Source organism: Alligator mississippiensis, chromosome 8 (genome assembly GCF_030867095.1).
Source record: "Alligator mississippiensis isolate rAllMis1 chromosome 8, rAllMis1, whole genome shotgun sequence".
In the NCBI taxonomy this organism is placed as follows: domain Eukaryota; kingdom Metazoa; phylum Chordata; order Crocodylia; family Alligatoridae; genus Alligator; species Alligator mississippiensis.
Genome location: NC_081831.1, coordinates 81,123,873 through 81,142,982, shown reverse-complemented (window position 1 = coordinate 81,142,982; position 19,110 = coordinate 81,123,873). Strand labels below are relative to the sequence as shown.

The window sequence follows — 19,110 nt, the reverse complement described above, 5'->3', positions numbered from 1 at the left end:
ACTGAAGGAAACCACACACAATGGGCACTACCATATATCTTATTCAGATGGACTGCACCAACTTATCCTTGTGGCAGGATCAAGCATTTTTTGGCACCAAGGGGAGGTTGTCAGGGCTGGCTCTCGCCTCCTAGTATTGCAGTATCTCCAGGTCCAGTGCCAAAAAAAAAAGAGGTTCCCATCAGTATTTTATCTAATGGGGGCCATACATTCTATAGTCATGCCCAGTGTTGACTGTATTTAATCAACTTCACAGTTGGTTTCCATTATTGAGCACAAGCTGCTTTTGGCAGCTATTTAATGATAGCCAATGCATTTAATGAGGTTTCTCTGTATGCAAATATAAAACAAGGAGCCTTTCCTTCCCTGCCCCTCCCAATGCTGATTGCAAGGGAAAAAAAAAACCCACCTCATTTTATATCTGAGTACATTCAATCTCTTATAACCTATCCATATGCTCGCACATGGCTAAATGTTCGGGATCTGCTTTGCTGATATTCATAGACCACCGTGAGGTTTCTCTTGCATGCCCCCCCGGATCACATCATTGAAGAGACCTAATTGAACGGATGATTATTTAAGAGGCACCACAGACCTGCCATCCCTTACCTTTGGAGCTGGACTTTGCAACTGCGAGAAATGCTTTACCCCTGTGGCTTGTGTCATCCCCACACCTTTTAAGGGGGCAGGAAAAAAGGCAAACACTAGTTCTTTGAGAAGGCACAACTGTTAGAAGCCCCTTCAGCACCGCGGCATGAGACTGGGGCTGGAGGAAAGAAAAGGCTTTGCCTTACCTATGGCTAAAAGTTATTGCAGCAGCTCCTATGCCTGTCGGAGAAGCATGTGTTACGGCGCTACCGAGCGGTGCCAGCTCCTTGGAACCTGGCAAGCTGTCCGGTTATCCCCAAGGGACGCAAGCAAGAGAAAGAAAATGATTGAGGATGTTGCTGAACCTGAATGGGACTTCACAGGACAAGCAGGCATTGTGTTTCAAGTCCCAAAGCTTGGTCCTTGCCAACCATCAAAGGCTTTGTGCCATAGCAGAGGTACCCAGGGGAGACTCTTCTGCAAGAGTCAGGTCAGCTTAATATAAGGGATGCTATCAGCTCCAAAAATATTGTAGTGTAATATCTCATACACACAGCAGCGCAATGTAGTAAAGTGCTTAGGACTCGTGATACCCACGAGCAGACAGACCACAGAAGACCGCTACTTACTCTTTGTATGGCACCTGCTAATGGAAGAAGCACTCTGCAGAGCTTTGCAACCCTTTATTGGGTACATTTTTTCCCCCCTTATCTTTCCCCCTGTAAAACAGGGATATCTTGAAAAGGCCGGTAACACCCACTAATATTGGGCACCCAAAACAAGTGGTGTTGTATCCCATCGACCATCCCCTCTCTCCCCAATCCTTCCACCGTTGGCTGTGAATTTTCTCAAGCAGATGAAAAACAAATGTGTTCACAACGCTGGATTTATGGCTCACCAGCGCACTGAACTGAACACTTTGCTTTGGAAACGGGGGGAAATAAGGGCAAAGCACGGGCTAGGGCACAGGTGAAATGTGTCACATATAAAAGGAAGAACAAATAAAATATTTTTTCTGGTAGAACTGTTTTTGAAAAGCAGCTTCAAGCATCTGTGAAAAGGCCCTTCTTCTCCTGGGTTTAGGCTGCAGAGGATGCACCACAGCTATCCATTTGCCAGCACCCATGTACACCCTACTGATTACTTAATGTCTTGCTGATGAGGCTGCTGATCAGCTCCGGTACGAGCTCTGCCTTTTGCCAATTGAAACCTGTCCCAAGGAAGAGCAAAGGGACCCATCGATGCCACTTTACACTTCATGCCTCTAGCACGTGTAATTTATGGCCTTGCGCTCAACCTGCAATAAATGTGGATTGGATTAAAAACCCCTTAATAGTTCATATTTTATTGGCAGCACAAGAGCAGCGTTGGAGATATTCGTATTAAAAGGAAAAAAAAAAAAAAGGTAAATTATGTCGACGCGGCTCTGTAAGCTCACTCCTGGAAATGAGATTTCGCGTTCGCTGGATATTAAATTACCTGCCTCTTAAATAATGTGGTCTTGTGTTGTTTCGAGTCAGCTCTCAAACAGAGCCCTTTCTGCCCTTATCAGTTTGATGTCTCAAGGCCCCAAATTAAGAGAGCCCTTAGCAAGTGCTCAGAACCAAATCACCTGCATGCCACGTGCTTTAAAAGCTTTCCTGACTAGAGAAGATATCCAGATGCTGTAAATATTTGCTACTGGGGGCAATAGGAAACATATATGTTAGCCACTTGTCTTTGGTTATCTTCATGTTATTAAACCGAAGCAGCAGAGTCACGGCTTGCTAAAGGAATACATAGACAGGCCAAACCGACAGCTTTGCAATAGCTCTCCAACATTGCAAGATGCTAATCCAGACGCACGCTTTGGAGGTTGGCTCTGGTGTGGACCCGGTTTGTAGCTGAAGAATGGCACAGATCTGGACTGGCCTCCAATTTTTGTGCCAAAGTTTTCAATTAGCAAATAACTGTCGGTGCTACAAATAAAAACACCCAACAAAAAACCACACCCTGACACCTATGTGGCCAGCTGCACTGGACTACGCACTGAAATCAGGTGGAGTTTAAATAATGATAATAATGAAAGGCACAATTAATTCATGTGTGTGATGCTTGAATTAATTAATGCGTGCGATGCTTGAATTAATTCATGCATGCGATGCTTGAATTAATTCATGCATGCAATGCAAGGTCCAAAAGCCAGAAGCAGCAGCGAGCTTCCTTTCCTGACAACAACCAGCAAAAGTGATGGGTAGCAATCCCAGAAAGTCTGTTTGCACTTCCAGGGAGAATGGGAAGAGACGGACTTGGATCAATGCAGTTTTCATGTCGTACTCCCTCTTCACCTGTGTAATAATACTCAATTGTGGTATCACCAGCCAGGCCTCCACACCCTATGCAGGCTGGGAGGATTAAAGATAGTAGGAGCCACGAGATTTTGTCTGACCCTAATGTTAGCTTCTCCCTTTCCGCTGCAGCAGCATTGAAGATAAGATACCCAAAACTGCTCCGAACGAGCCAACTCGGGTACCAGAAGCAGCCGAGCTGTGATAGCACAGAAAGCTCAGCACAGGCTGCTTTTCCTTGCCAAGATGATCTATCGTGCGCGTGAGCTTCGAAGGACCAGTTGCTACAGCTTAAAGCACAAATATTGAACAACAGTTGCAGTCTCTGGTGTTAACACCGAGCTTTGCATGGTTTAGTTTCACACAGATGAGCTTTTCCCTTGCTCTAAAGCGATGCTTGTAATATTACCCGAGACACCTGCAGGAAATGATGCTATAAGAAAATTACCCTGGATTCCACCCGAAAGCAGTCTCCTCCTCTAATGAGTGACAGAAAAGAAAAGAAAAAAAAATGAAATAACTTTAAACATCGGTTGCGGCAAATTCCTGCCTTTAGATCTGAGACAAGGGATTCTTATGCAAAGGAAAGGATAAATGTACGTTTAGGATCTGATACCCTGTCTGGACAAAGGTTACAGCCACAAGTAATGCACTAATTTCTGTGACATTTCTAGCAGCTGTAAAGATGGCCTTTACATCAAGACTTCAGTTTAATGTAAGCAGATGGGAACCGTCACAGTAAGTCACTCTCCCTTTGCTTTCAGTGCCTCTTCCCCCTTGTAGTTAAAAGATTTTTCATAAGATTTTTTCCCACCCCCCATTTTCAAAAATGCTGCATCCATCAGCTTCGAGCTCTCACCCCTCATGGTAAATGAAGATTGATTATTCATTCACAAATTTTAAACAAAGCAAAACGACCTTCCCCTAGTAAAGTGACGTGCTAAAGGATGGATTGGAAACCCCATAACCATTTGCTTCCTCTAAGTAATCACACCACCCCTTAGGGGAAACTGGGACTGCAACAAGGCATCTTTCGTTGTGTGGATGAATAATTTCGGGTCCTATCACTGGAATATGAATACTGGGCTCTGCCTCTCCAAGGTTTCTTCGTTCGTGCACTCCTGAGTTTGGTTGGCTCATGGTTTTCTTCAAGTGTCTAGACGGCTTTCACTCAAGCAACCGATAGACTTTCTAGCAGGAAGTACATATTCCAGTATATATGGTGATGACCCACAATAGAAACAGATTCAGCTTTAAGTGCATGCAAATACTTCCCCCCCTGCAAATTATATCTCAAAAAAACACCTAGGGATGCACAGTGCTCACAGACATATAATGCAATCTGCACTTTTGAACGATTGACCTTTCGAGCATTATTTTAATCTTTGCAGCTTCTGTTTCCGAGGTTAATGTATTAATGACAACAGAGGAGGCCTGGCAATAACATGGGGATTCTCTCATTTTCCTTCTTCTTTAATTTAATGTAGACATACAAAAAAATGCTGAGCCTTCAAAACACCTTGCTACCAAATCAACCCTCTACAAATCTGAATTCGTCTCCCTTCCTCACCGAGGAGCTGGAGGTTTCTAGCTTTGCAACTTCTGACTTGTACAAGCCCAAAGATTTCAAGCCCAGCTAGACGGAGGAAGCCAGTCGCTTCACGTGTGTGACACTGCTTCCGTTCACAAATTTCTCCTTGGGCATGGAAGTTTCTATCCAAATGGATGGGTTTTTTTGTCTCAAAGAAAGTTATGAAAAGGTGAACTTAGAGTAAAACAAGGAAGCAAACAGACAATCCGCATTGTCTACCAACAAATACTTCAAGTGAATGGACTACATAAAGAATAATAGTATAGCTGGTTATGATGCCAGAGCTGCATTAGAGCTCACTTAAAGTGACGATATATATACAATGGTCTATTGTTTCAGGATTATGAGAACAGGGCTCGGCTACCTAGGGCATATATTTTCTAGCTTAGACAGAAGCTTGGAAAAAAACCTATCGCACGCGATACACTGCGAACACAACAAATATAATCTGCTTACAACCGACTGCGGACCTTATGATACTACTGGCTACTGGGAAAAAGAGAGACAATCACTCTGAGAATTAATGTTCTTCCAGTCTATAGAGAAACAAATGAGTTTCTGGTGCTGAACAATTAGTATTGCTGTTAATTATGCGTGTGGGTTAGAAATAACACCAGGCATTTGGGACAGCTTCCATTTCGATTGTTTTCCTCCTGCATTGAATAACAAAAATATATGCAGACAGCTAAATAAATCCTTCACAATACTGATGGGACTTCTTGTTCACGGCAAGCAGTTATGCAAATTGCTAATTATGAGGCAGAGATAATCATAATCTAGCACATTTATGCAACCGCATGCACATCAGGGATAGCCAAAGCAATAGTTACCTTATTGTTTTAGTTGCGTTTTTTCAAGTCATGACGTCATGCCATTTCCCTGCATAGCAATGCGGTCCGACGCAGCGGGCGCGCCAGCCCAGATACAGCTGCGTTCAGCGCTTTAGACATTCCCAAACGTCAGAGGTATTTAGCAAACAGAAATAAAAGGACATCATCATAGGAAGAGTGCACCATCTTGGGCACACCCTTCCTTCCTGGGACGGGATAACACAGGCTACAACAGTCCACAGATTTCTTTAAAAAAAGAAATAAAACAAGCAAACAGCCAAAAAACAACCAGACATCCCAAATCCAGACATTCGGAAACTGCGAATGCTGCTAGAACAGCTCTTTGCAAAAGCAGATGCCAAAAGCTGCACGGTGGAACGGCAACACTGGACTGCGTGCTTCACCTAACTGCTCGTGCGACTCGCTGGCCTAAAAAGGACCGATAATAGTCTGAGCAGCAAGGGACACCTGAGCTTTCATCTCATTTCTGAGCTCCCTTTGTGACGGACTTGTGCAACTTGCAGCTTCCAGAAATCTGTTCCCCCAGATGTTATTTTGGGGCGAGTAGCAATCTTCGTTAGTTAAAGGTCACTAGCTCTGACCTGGAACATGCGCGCACACACACACACACACACACACACACACACACACACACGTGTACACAGAGCTTTCCTAAGTCCGCTGTGTAATTAGGATGAAGGGACAGAGTGCAAGCTTGCAGATGCAATTTTAGGCTGGCCCAGAGGCAGGGAAACGAGATGCTGGTCTCAGACTATGGAGGCTCCATAAAACCCATGGACTGAAACTTTGACAGTGGCTCTCTATACAGAATCGTGCCGCATACAAGTGCGGCGAAGTTGCTCATATTGCTTCAGGTCCGGACAAACCGGGGCTGCAGAATTTCAGCCGGGGAGGAGAAAAGGCCACATATCCACACGAGAGAGAAATCCTCATTCACACTCGCTCTGAATGGCTAGCCCCTCCAGACAGGAGGTAGCTGAGCATGGCTGGGTGGATAAACAGTGCCTGTGCTCACAAAGTCCAGCAACCTCTGCAGGGATTTAGTCACTCTGCCTGTGATTTTTGCTCATGGGTTACCACCCCCAGGCGGGTTCATTGTGCTTTCAAAAGGAAGGGAAAGGCAAGCCCAGTCGGGGGGGGAACCGTGCCTCGCCTCTGGGAAAGTGGAAATGCATCAAACTGCTCAGCTCATGCTGCCTTCCCTCCCGCAGGAGGCTGTCATGGCCAATGCCTAAAAACATCTTCTCCCCATCTTCCAGGAAAAGACTGTGTTATCCATTACTGGCCCTGACTACAGCATGCATCTGAAATGACCGGAAGCACTCAAGCAGCCCCCCCCATTTTAACCCATGTACTACTTCCACTATATCTATTATTTTTTTAAAATATATTTCATGTTCCAGGTCAAACCAGCCAAATCGGTTCCAAATCATATCAATGGAGCAGAACTCAATTGTTCCAAAACCCGTATCGATTGAGCAGGCAAAACTCGATCGCTCTGAACACCACGTCGGGCGCAAGGACCGGCGAACATCCTCCATCCCAGGCTCGCACCCTGGGACTCCAAATACTCCCAAATCCATTGGCAGGCATGCTACATGCAGGCCCAACACGAGAGGTCTTGGGATTTGGGTGCTCAAAACTTAAATACAGCTTTTTCCTTTCTTTTTTCTTTAAAAAAAAAAGTCCTGGCATCTTTCAAAGCTACGTTATTAGCCCTGCACTAACAGCTGCCAGATTGGAGCAGCGATCGATGCTGGTTTCCCCTGTTCTTTCTAAGGGCAGGCAATGCTGTACCATTTCTCCAGCTCGAGCATCAGTCACACCCCTTTGACTCCCACAGCGTCTCAGCTCAGGACTTTCCCCCATGTGCTCTTATACCTACACCTTTTCATTTTAAGAAGACATGCCCACTTTCAAGACCTCAAGCTGCTCATTTCTTGCTGCAAGGGGAGGTTTCCCCTGAGGTCAGAACGGCTCCAGGAGAGCAGAGGAAGCATGCAGCAAAATGCTGGGGCTCCTAATCGCAGCCCGAGCTCGTTTGTTCCCAATTGATGCGCTCTGGCCTCTCGCCTTGCTATTTCTGTCCCATTTCCAAGGCTAGTTACTGCAGCTCAGTAAAACCAGCACTGCACTATTGCTTCTGTGTCCGGCTCCGAGGTCTTAAGCTTCCCCCCAAGTGGCAAACCAGGCTCCTGAAAGGGTATTTTTTGGCCGAGATCTTGCACGGAGATCTGTCCCAGGAGAGCCTGCTCTCACGCTAATTAGCTCCCTTTTCAGCCTGCCAAAGTGAGGGACATTCAGCGGAGCCCGGTGACTCTGTGCACCCGCCACGAGAGGAGAGGCACCGAATGGGCTCCGGACTAGAAGTGATGGATGCAGCTCACTCGCGCTGTAATTAAATCTCTCACAAAAGAACAGCCATTTGCATTCGGGGAAGGGGGGGAAGAAATCTGCTGCATCATGGAAATAGGAAAGACGGATTGAATGGACCTAGATGCAACTGCCAAGGAGCGTTTCAGCCTGTCGGTGAGATGCTAAACGCAGACAAAGAGAGAAACGCAGCCGGCTAAGACCTGACTCTCTCTGCTAAGCCAGTGACTGGAACTTGAACACACAAGGAATTAAAGAAGAAATACAAGCACCCTGCAATGGAGACAGCACAGGCTGTGCCTTACACTGCTGAGCAGGCATTTATGCAAAGAGCTCTCTCACGGCTGTTCCTGGGCCCTGAGCAAGCTTCTGGCTCATCGCACCACCGTAGCATGGCACAGCTGCTAGGAATGCATCCGGGACTACACGGCCTGCATCGCTCCCCCCCAAAAAGACAGGAAGGCATGCAGCAGCTAGCAATGGATCCAGCTGCTCTTGCAGCTTTGGTTACCCCCACCCCAAATGTGCATGCATGCATAGGGGCTGTCCCATGCACACCGTGCAAGAGCGAGAAGCTGCCTTGTATTCTAATCTCGCCTCTGAGACGTGGCATCCCTTCGGCTTGAGACCAGTCATAGGTGCCGTGTGCTGAAAGGTGTTTAGGTGCTGAGCTGCTCTGCTCCATGCATCAAGGTCAGAGTTATTTTTGGAAATAAAAGCCAGGCTCTACAGTGCTCAGTGGACCCTTTGAAATGCTGGACGGAGGGTTGAAACCCTAGAAACCCAGCACGGGGCAGCAGCGCTGGCCCAAATCCATGCACGAGGCCCACAGCTGTCACCCACTTGCGTATAAAACCTACAAGGGGGCAAACAGTTTCCACCAAAACTGGTGGGAAAACTAAATTTTGCCTTGAAGGAATCTCTCATGAAAAGCACGTTTCACTGGGGATCAATGAGTCTCGATGCGGATATGCTGCCCTGGCACATCGCGGGTGAGGCTGCTTGGTCCCTTCATGCCCACTCTCATCTTGGGGCTGTACTACCCTCTGGATACCGCACATCCAGGGACCCCTACAATGCACGGCCACGCTCCGTGAAACATGTCAGGTCCAACTAAACCCTTGCTGCTTTCCTGGCTGAAGTTTTCTCATTTTTTAATTTTTGCTGGGGGAAAAAAAAGTCCATTTTTCCTTTTTTAATTTGGTGACACTAAAACCTATGGAACACAATGGAGTACTGCATGGTTTGACCTTGGGGGTTTATCTAGAGTTGGGTTTTTTAATCATTATCAACTCCTTCATTAGAGCCGGGCCCAAAATAACATTCAAAATACTTCTAGCAATGAGCTTACCTTCAAGTTTGCATTTCCAGAAGAATCGAGGTCGTCGCAAGGAAGGAAAAACCGTTGAAGAGACCACGTGGTCAAAAATTGGAAGCAGGTCCAGACATTGCAAGTGAAAGGCATCGGGGGAAAGAGAGAGAGAGAGAGAGAGAGAGAGAGAGAGAGAGAAAGGGACCAATTAGCAGCATGAATGCATTTTTGGGGAACATAAAACTCTTCTTAACTCTTTTGTGCTAAAGCATCATCGAGGGTTTTTTGGTTCTCGCTCTTCTTTTTTAAAAAGGAAACCTGTCTGGGTTCATGGGTAACAAAATAGTCTCTGAAGAATGGGTCCCATCTTGCAGTTATCATCACTGAGCCAAAACTGCCCTTCGGGAGAGACGGCACGTGGGACCTCGCTGGCCGTTCTGGCGAAGGACTGGGCCCGACGGCCGAGACAACCCTGTAATAAATCCCCCGTCGCAAGCAGGACTTCCCATTCAGAGCTCGCTTTGCTTTGAATAAGATTTCAGTCTGCGGCGAGAAGGAGCATTTCAAACCCATGCTTTTTCCTTGTGGAAATCAAAGCAAAGCCATAAGAACTTCATTTCGGCACTGGCCTGTTTGCTGCCCGTATAACTTTATGTGACCAAGCCTCGCAGAACTGTGATAAAAGGAACTCTGTAAAACATTGCTTTATAATACTTGAGCACACATTTAAACAGCCGAGGCGTTTCTGTAACCTGATGGAGCGCAGTTGCTTGCCTAGATATTCCCAGAGGCTGAACGTCTGAGACAGCTTTTACGGCCCCTTAGCGACATAACCCCCAGCGGTGAGATGGGATCTTTCAGGTATAAGCATGACCGAGCCAAAAGACAAGAAGCAATTCTGCCTTGAGCAGCAAGGAGCAACCTCTTTTTGCAACGCATCCTAGCCGATGGGTATTTTGGTTGTTGCTGTTGGCCGGGTCTACCTGGAATTGGGGGGTGTATTTTTCCCTTTGACCTTTATTTCCATTCTACGTCCTTCGTGTTGGACAGGCCAGCACGGAGCAAAATGAAAACACAAAGACCAAAGCCAGGCCACCCTTTTAAATATGCAGGCAGTTCCTTAGAGGCTTGCCAGTTCCCAAGAGAAAGAAATGCTAATTCTGTTTCTGAACCAGTAACAGCCAAACACCTTTAAACCCCCCCCCCAAAAAACCTCCATCTCTGTGCTCTTGCCTTCTCCTAGGAGAAAAACAGGGGCAGGGGCAAAGGATCTCATTACGACTCCCGAGTCTGGCGTGTTCTCCTAGTCCCAGAATCACACGATCACAATGGCGTCCAAGCTCCCATTTACAAAAGTAAAACTCCTGGCCCTCGCAACTGCCAAAAACTGCCTGAAAACACGAACTTGAAAGGCTCAGCAAAGTCCGCTTCGAGCCAAAAAAGCAAAGCACTAATGTTGGAGCTAAAAACGGCACTGCCAGTACGCTTCAACTTTAGCATGCGCCCGGGTACTCGTTCAATCAGGGCCCTTATTTTGTTTAATAATCTTTTCATCTGTGGTTTTCTAAACCGGTGTTGAGGGCTGGCTTCGAGCAAAAGGAAAGCTAATTCCAAAGCTAAACCACTTCACTGCCGTGCACTGGTTCGGGTCTTTTTTTTTTTTTAAATAGTCTATATTTATTCTCTCTCTAAAAGCTGACCTGCCTCCAGGTCCCTAAGGCATCTCATGATGGCTTCAGCCAAAGGCACCGGTCATTCGGGCGAGGAAGTCAAAGGTGACCAGGTGAGACGCCCCTGGAGATGTTGCTCCCCCACCCGAGCTCAATGGGCTCCAGGCTTGGGAAGACCTTCAAGCCTTGACTTTGTCCCTACGCTACCACGGCCACTAAAGCGGGAGATCAGCAGGCGTCAAATTCCCTTAACTTTGCCGAAGAGCATAATTAAAGGATTTCACTCGTAAAGAAGCATCAAACATGGAAAGGCAGCCAAGGGCCACCTAACTCTCTAACGAGCCCACTGATCCTCCCAGGTGAGTCGGACCAAGCGGTGTTTGAACACCCTGGGATCTAGTTAACAAACACCGCTTCTTCCGTGCTTTATGTTGAACGGTGCATCCTTCAAAGCGGACAGGCTTCTGATGAGCGGCCGCTGCTTTATTATCCCCGGAGGATCACTTCAAGTGGGTTACCGACAACAGGAAAATGCAGCGACATGCTCAACAACTTTGTTAATGATTAAGAACAAACGAGTCCAGGACGAAACCTTTAAATGAAAGCTAAGATCTTGAAAACTGGCTAGGATTGCACAAGAAAAGAGGACTTTCTCCCACCCGAAGAGCCCACCATGTCAGGAAGGTTATTTTTATAAAGGATTCAAAAGAGACATGCAGCTCCGACGGGATGAAAGAGGATCTGGTGGAAGAAAAAAAATAACGGACTGGATACCCGCTATAACCCAAGGAGAGAAAGGAGGGGGAGTGGCGGAAAGCTGACCATCTTGCTGGGACACCGAACGTCTCCCAGAATTGGCTTCTCTATGAGTCTGGAAGTTGCAACCATACCCAGGACAGAGGAGCCCCGAAGAGCCATTAACAAACTCAAACGTTTTTGAACGCTAACTTTTTAGGAGCCGTTAGATTATAAAACACACATTTTGCTAAAGCTCATTTCTCACGCGTGCCCCCCTCCCTCGTTTTCTTACTGCTTGATTTCAGCGCTATTGGATATCTCATCCATTTACGTCGAGAACGAACGTACGTTCGCCTAGTAACGTCTTCAACCAAAACACAGGTTTCTTAAACTAAGTGGATCCGATGATGAGAACCGCTGAACAATCGCAGGCAAATGGTGCTTATTACCTCGGAGTGCGTGAACCGCGCCACGCTGATGCGCCGTTCCTCACCGCGCTTTGCTCTCGGTATTTGTAAGTAGAGTCTTTCCACCTCCAACTGGGAATTAATTCAGGGGGAAAAAATAATCTGGCATTTCAATATTATAATGGCGCCCTCTAGTGCTATTCTACTTACGGGTCTAGCAACGAATTGGTATTATAACTTCTGATTTGCAGAGGATTAGACCTTGGCTGTAAAACTTCATTCTTGCCTGCAGCTCTGCAAAGATTAGCAAGCTTCCTGGTTGTACGAGCTTTTTGAGGTGCTTCCAGAAGGTTGATTGGATCATTTCGGAGTTTACAGACCGGCTCTCTAATAACAAAGATTAAAGCGACATGTTCCTAATTCGTCCATACTATGTTTGGAATTTTTTTTTTTTGTTTTAAGAAAAAACTTGCACTTCTATTAGCCAGAAGAGCACTTCTCAAATTGGTTTTTACCGAGTATGCCAATATTGGATTATTATACATGATCCACACACAGAGAGCAATGCCTCTAAAAGACACTGGTATAAGAATACTGTGCAGAACCTTACCAAACCCTCATCTCTTAACACCGTCACGAACTTTCCAAAGGCAAATCGGCAGCAAAAGCTAAAATAATGGAACCCTGAAAGTATCAAGATAATCATATCCAAAGAATAAGACCAATTTCAAGGAATAAGACCAATTAAAAAAAAAAAAGGACATTTCTGTTTGCAACTTTTCTTAACTTCTATCATGCAATAATACGATTTTAAATTTGAGATGCAGGAAATGTCTATTCCCTCATTCGCATTTATATAGCTTTCCTTTGCACCACTGATTGCATTTTGTGTGTAGTCATGTCTAGAGTCCCGTAGCGCCTCAGTTTCCCCTGCTGTGTGGGTATGCCACGCAGGTAGACAGAAAAAATGTTGAAAACAAGAACATCTGCATGCAAAAATAGCTGAAACAAGAAAGTGGGAGATGCAGGGAAAGCCATATGCTAAGTAACAGCTAAATACATGGAATGGGTTTGGAGTTGACTGGTTCCCAGGCCAATACCCCAGGTGCTGCCGAAGAAAAGCAAAGAGTCAAGGGCAGAGACATGAATCTTATCTTGGAATCGGACTTTGCAAGATCCTGATGGGTTTTTCTCTTTTTTAAGCCAAGCTCATTAATGCTATTTTAATGTGCACTATTTTCTATTTAATCACCCCAACCTGGTTTCCAAAACAAAGCAAAGGCTTTACAGTTCAGCTTTTAACATTCAGTTTTGCAAAGGGCTACCGTGAGATGGCAGCCATAATTTTTTATGCTGACACTTTAGGCAGCGGGTGGCAAAGTGCCAAGTGTAGATACAACTGCTTTGCTGGAATATTAATGCTCCATTATGGGCACGGGCAGAGGGGGACGAATGGCGTTGGTAAAAGGAGGAAGAAAAAACTCCAGCAATGTGTACGTTCTGCAGCTGGAGCTGCAAAGAACAAATTCCACCCACCTGCAAAGTCCTGCTTTTAAATTCCAGTTGCCTGTTCCAGCCTGAGATTATTTGCACAAATGAATCCAAGGTTGAAAGAAGGTTAAATGTTTGACCAAAAATAGTCACAGTGAACACCCTGCAGGAATCCCTTAACAAAATGTGGCAGATTCTGAGATTAGCCCGGGGATACGTCACTATGGACATACTCCCAGATGGGGTTTCTCTCTTGGGCAGGGAGAAAAATCTAGCTTTTAGATGATGGGGCCACGGTTGCAATGGGCCTGAGCACGAAGCCAAATTGGATTCATTTGGCTGTTCACAGACTCCAAGCGCTCCACAGCTTTCATGCGTTTGCATTTTTGCAGGGAAATGGTTTTAGCAGAAGACGCCATCGACATGCATGTCTGAGCCGACACTATTATTTATGCACTGCGGGTTCCACCACCACCTCGCAAGCCAAATGACTCACATTTTAGCTCGCTGCCTCTGTGGTTTTCCACAGTAGCAAAATACCAGCTGCACCACGTGACCGATAAATGTTTACTCTCCGATGTGAATGCAAACTGCATGGAAATGTAAGACTTCCCCGAGGGGGAAGTCAGATCTGCTGTACTTACTCAGGCTGAGAACTAGCCCCCCGCAGCCACGGACCTCAGTCAAAACCCAGGAGTTACTCAACACCGCCATGCTTTCCCCGTATCAGCGGTGCTGGTCCCTTCGCTCCCGACACTCTTACTTAGGGACTTGATTTTATGTCTGTCCAGTCCTCCACCCCAACATCAAGACCTCCCTCCCTCCTCACTCACAGCTCAGGACCTTGGGAGGACAACGCCACGTGCAGCACAAGTGCTTTGGAGAATCCAGGCTCTGGGAGTTTGCAGAACAAATATGTATGTGTGCATGTGCATTTATGTATGTATGTGTGTATGTGTGCATGTGCATGTGCATTTATATTTACACACACTTGTGTACACATATGTATATGTGTGTATATATGTATGTATATGTATATATATGTATATAAACATATGTGTGCATGCACATGTGCATATGTATGTGTATATATAGACGTATATTTATATATGTATATAAATATGTATGTATGTGTATAGATATACACATACACACATATATGCACCTATGCGCACACACCCATATATGTACACACCAAGTAGCTTATGCAAATCTTTACTTTCAAGGGTTTAAGCTGCTAATTTTACTTCTAAGCAGCAGGGAAAACCCCCTATGCGTAATAGCTTTGATTCCTGGGAAAGCCTATACATGTTTATCTTGCTTGGCTTTAAGCACTGAACTACAGGGACTGTCAAGCACCTTCCGTCTTGCTCACAACAGCGTTGGACGTTCGGTATGGGCTTTGCATAGAGAATGAGCGCAGGCATCGCGGCTGGCTTTGTTCTCCAATCACCGGCATAACATTTCAGAGGGGTGGAGAAGCAGAAAGCCTCATTCACCAGGCTGCTGCGATTTCAGAGCTGGCTCCCCTTGAAGTCCAAGCAACACAAAAGTGGTCCACAAAGCTGCAGCTCCTGCTGTAGGACTAAGATACTATAAAGTATGCAGCGCATTTACATCTGAAAGACGTTTTCAAGAGGGCTTGAAAGGTTCGTAAGAAAAAACACCAATTCCTTGCCCTTGCGAAGGAACTCTATAATTATGTAAAAAATGCTAGCAAGCCAGTTACCGAAAACACCCAACCAAGGAGGAAGCCCAGCAATTGCTCCATCATCCCAATGGCCTCCAGCTCCAGCAGAAGTCTGCAGCTTGGGGAAACTCATGCGCCTCAGCACTCAAACGCCGCACGCACAACGTGTCGATACCAACGTAATCAGCCTCTACACTACTGCAACCAAGTCGTGCACGCACAACAAGCAGCGCTATCACCTTCTCAAGCCCGCTGCAGTATTTTCCCTGCTGCCTAGAAATAAAATTACGACCTTCAACCCTTGATAATTCGAAGGAAAAATAAAGGTCAAACGACCCTGGTCTAAGTTACACAGGTGTTGGTGTCATCTGTCTGCAGTTTATTCCAGGGTAGCTGCTCACCTAAGACAAATAGAGGATTATAATGATGGGGCACATCATTGCTGCCTGCGCTATACAGTTACCCTGGGATAGCTGCACATCTGTCCACTCCGGATCCCGGTGTGATTTATATTGGCGTACAACATCAATCTGAGTCGCATAGGTGTAAACTTATCCACAGCCATTACCTTTTCATTAGGGCTTGAATGCATGGGGAAGAGAGGCAGGCTCGGGTACAAGGGCGCGCCCAATGCCAAGAGTGGGGTTGGCGCTTATCGTTGCCTTTGCAACTCCGAATGCAGCCCTAGCACAGGAGAGAGGAGAGCGCTCGCAGAGCTTCCCTCCTCATCAGCCTTTGGCCTTTTTCTCTGCAGCACATGACCAAGAAACCATTTGCACCAAAGGCCTCCAATGGCTGTATCATAGAAAATTTGGGTTGGAAGGACCTCAGGAAGTCACATCCAGTCCAACCCCCTGCTCCAAGCAGGACCAGCCCTAACTCCATCATCCCAGCCAAGGCTTGGTCTAGTCGGGCCTTAAAAGCCTGCAGAGATGGAGATGCCACCGCCTCTCTTGGCATCCTGTCCCAATGCTTTACTACTCTCCTAGGGAGAGATGGCTGGGAACAGTCGATGCTTTTTATTCACTGAGTGAACTTCAAAATTGAGGGTGAGAGTCACCGAATCGCAGCAAATCTCCATTGCTCAGAAGGCAGCAGCATCCTGCAAGTGCCAACTGCTCCCCTCCTTGGGTTCCCATTAGCAGCTGTCATTAGTGACACCAGCCTGTCTTCCAACCAGCTCAGCATTTAAGAAAAAACAAAAAAACCCACATGTGAATCGAAACAAGGTCCCAGTCTAAAAAGCACCGCTATTCAACCTGGCAGCTGCTGGATAAAACAACATAGGGACAAGCAGACGGGACGTTTATAGCACCACGAAAGGGATCAGGCTGGGGAAACGGGGGCCCTCGCCGTGCGAGAGATGCCAGCGCGGGGAAAGGGAAGTCAGGAGCAAGAACCTCGGCAGCTTGCTGCATTTTAAGTGCCCATTCACAAACTGTGCATTTATCCCCCTTCTGCTCCGACAAAAAGCCAAGCTGGAAAAGCTGTCAGCTTAATCACTGCCTGTGCATATTAAACTGCTCTGTAAGCAGCAGGGCACATTGCTTCAAGGAGGGAAAAATCTCCCACTTCTTCCATCCCAAGAGGCTGCTTCCCTCTAGAAGCCAAGCCTTGTGCAGTGACGGCAGCCCTGCTCAACCCCTGGAAAATCCTGCTGGAAAGACGCTCGACAACTCTGCTTCCTGGCTCCAGTTACCCGATTCATAGATGTTAGGGCCTATAAAAGGGCCTATGTTAGGGCCTATGTCGACCTATAAAAGATTCATGCCCAGTCCTATACTGGGGCTCACCACTTCCAGCAGCTGCTCTGACACCATTGGGGAGCGCTTTGGCCAAGTCTTCCCAACTTGAAAACCAATACTAGGAGGAGGTGGCCGTTTCCCCCCCTATCAGCTCGACCCAAACCATCAGCAGAGACCAAACCAAAGTCCGAGAGCTTTATTAGAATAATTTCTTTCCCAGGAAGGACTTCACTTTTAATTACACTGCTTTAAGGTTACAAACTGTTTTCTGGCCCTTATACATAATGAAATATAGATGTTCTCCCAGCTTTAATGTCAGTTTAAATTCCAGTCCACGGAAAGTAATTTGTTTGCATGTTCAATGAACAAACCATTTCTTGGAGGTTTCAAAGAACCAGGCTCATGCATCATGAATAAAGGCTCCCTTTATCAAAGCTAAAAAGGTCAAGCGAAGCAGACCTGAAACTACAGTTTAGCTGTGTTGGGTGGGGGGTGGATAAAAAGGGGGGCGGCGGGGGGGGAGGAAATCAAAGTTTTGATTTTCCTTTGCTTAAATTACAGCAGTCTCTAACTTCCCAAAGCCAAGCATGTCCATTTGTGTCCCAAGCACCCTCGCACCTCTCCAACCCATGCACGTCGGCAGGGGCGGGGGAAGCAGGCTAATGCAGCGAGCGTGTCACAGGCGTGTCTGATGGGGCAGTTCATCTAAGGACTGGCAATGACACTCCCTGGAGGTCATTTCAAGTGACACTGATTGCGATGCACAGTCCTGAAGAGACCATTAAAACTGACGTACAGAGAGATGCAAAACAACCCCCCCCCTCCACTTCCCAACTTTGCCACAAGCGTTTGCTGAGCTGCAGCTGATTAAAATCACGAGCTGGTGACTTATGACAAATCTGCAGATGGGGAAACAGCGCGGGGAGGACGAAACGCTTCCTCCTCTTCCACTCTCCACCCCCGTCTCCTGCCGTCTCCTCTCCCTGGGGAGCTCCACAAGCAGTGGGTGCTCCGACAGCATTACAAATGACTGCGCGGGACGATGACGACGTGCCCATCAGGCTGAGAGGAGCCTGGCAGGAGGGAATGACAAAGCTAAATTATTATTATTTTGGGCAGATACCCAAGCAGAAGCCTCTCAACCGAGAAACCGGAGTGCAACGTGAGCCAAACCCACCCTGCATCTCAGCCCTCCTGGCTCAAAGACAGGACTAGCGTAGATGACGGTCTCGTAGGTCATTTCTCAGCTCCTGCTGGTCATGGGAGGATTGTGCGATGTCACGAAGACCCGTCAGCTCTACCTAGGCTCAGGTGAGGCCGGCAGCGAGCAATGCTTGTGCATAGGGAGACTGCCGAGACTCAACAAGGACAACTCGGGGCACAGGTCTGAAAGAGGAGCGGGGTAGGGCTTGGCAGGGTTGAGATGAACCTTCCCGGACGACTCCCTAACAGCACTTTAACTCCTCACTGCACACAAGCCATGTCTACACGAGACGCTTACGGCGTAGTAGCTCATTACTACTGCGCAGTCGCACCGTGGGGCGTGAACCGTGCAGTCAGCATCACCACGAAGCCATGCGGAGATGCTACTGCGCAGCCATTTAGCAAGTCCTAAATGACTCAACCATGCAGTCAACGGCTCGTGTAGACACGGCCACGCCGATCCATTCTGCAACCACAACAAAACCAGCATCAGAAAAGGCCCCAGGGTTGAGCGTTTCCCCAAGTAGATTTGCAAATAAAAGATGGCCTTTGTCATCCTCCCAGCTCTGCAAATATAAGTTAGGGCCTGAAGGTCAGTTTGATGGGTTGACTTGGTTTTGGCATGGCTAACACAGACTGCACAAGCCAACCGCCACATTGAGTTAGAACAACTGTACTCAGATAATATCCTTGTGGGAGCATTACAGTTGAACACAAGCTGGACCCGTGTTTGGACCTCCCGACTATGGGCATACATTGAACACAAGGTGGACCTGAAATTGGACCTCCATTAAAAACTCTTCTGACGATTAGCAAGCCAAGAAGACATCTCTTCCACACTCCCATGTCTTTAAGGCAACTGCAGGGTTGCAATAATAAAAGCAGTAAAACTCGGCTAATTTTTTGTGCTCAGCAATACAAACAGGACTGCAGGTCACCTAGGAGCCGGCGGAGCCATTTCTACACAGCTGTTCTCCGGACGAGAAACACGCTGCCGACGAGCGCGCTTGCCCTAAGTGTCACCTTCACGTTCTTGAGAGGCCTCTGTTTTCCCAGTTGCGGCGGCAGCTCTTGCTCTGCGGTTGACGGAGAACCGTTAACATTTAGGAAAGTCAGCGCCCAAC

General features: G+C 46.9%; 1 protein-coding gene across 1 annotated transcript in view; it reads right to left on the bottom strand.

Annotated features, from left to right (window-relative positions):
* The window catches only part of HS6ST2 (heparan sulfate 6-O-sulfotransferase 2), a 182,274-nt gene that overhangs the window by 60,338 nt on the left and 102,826 nt on the right, over positions 1–19,110 (bottom strand). The window lies entirely within an intron of this gene.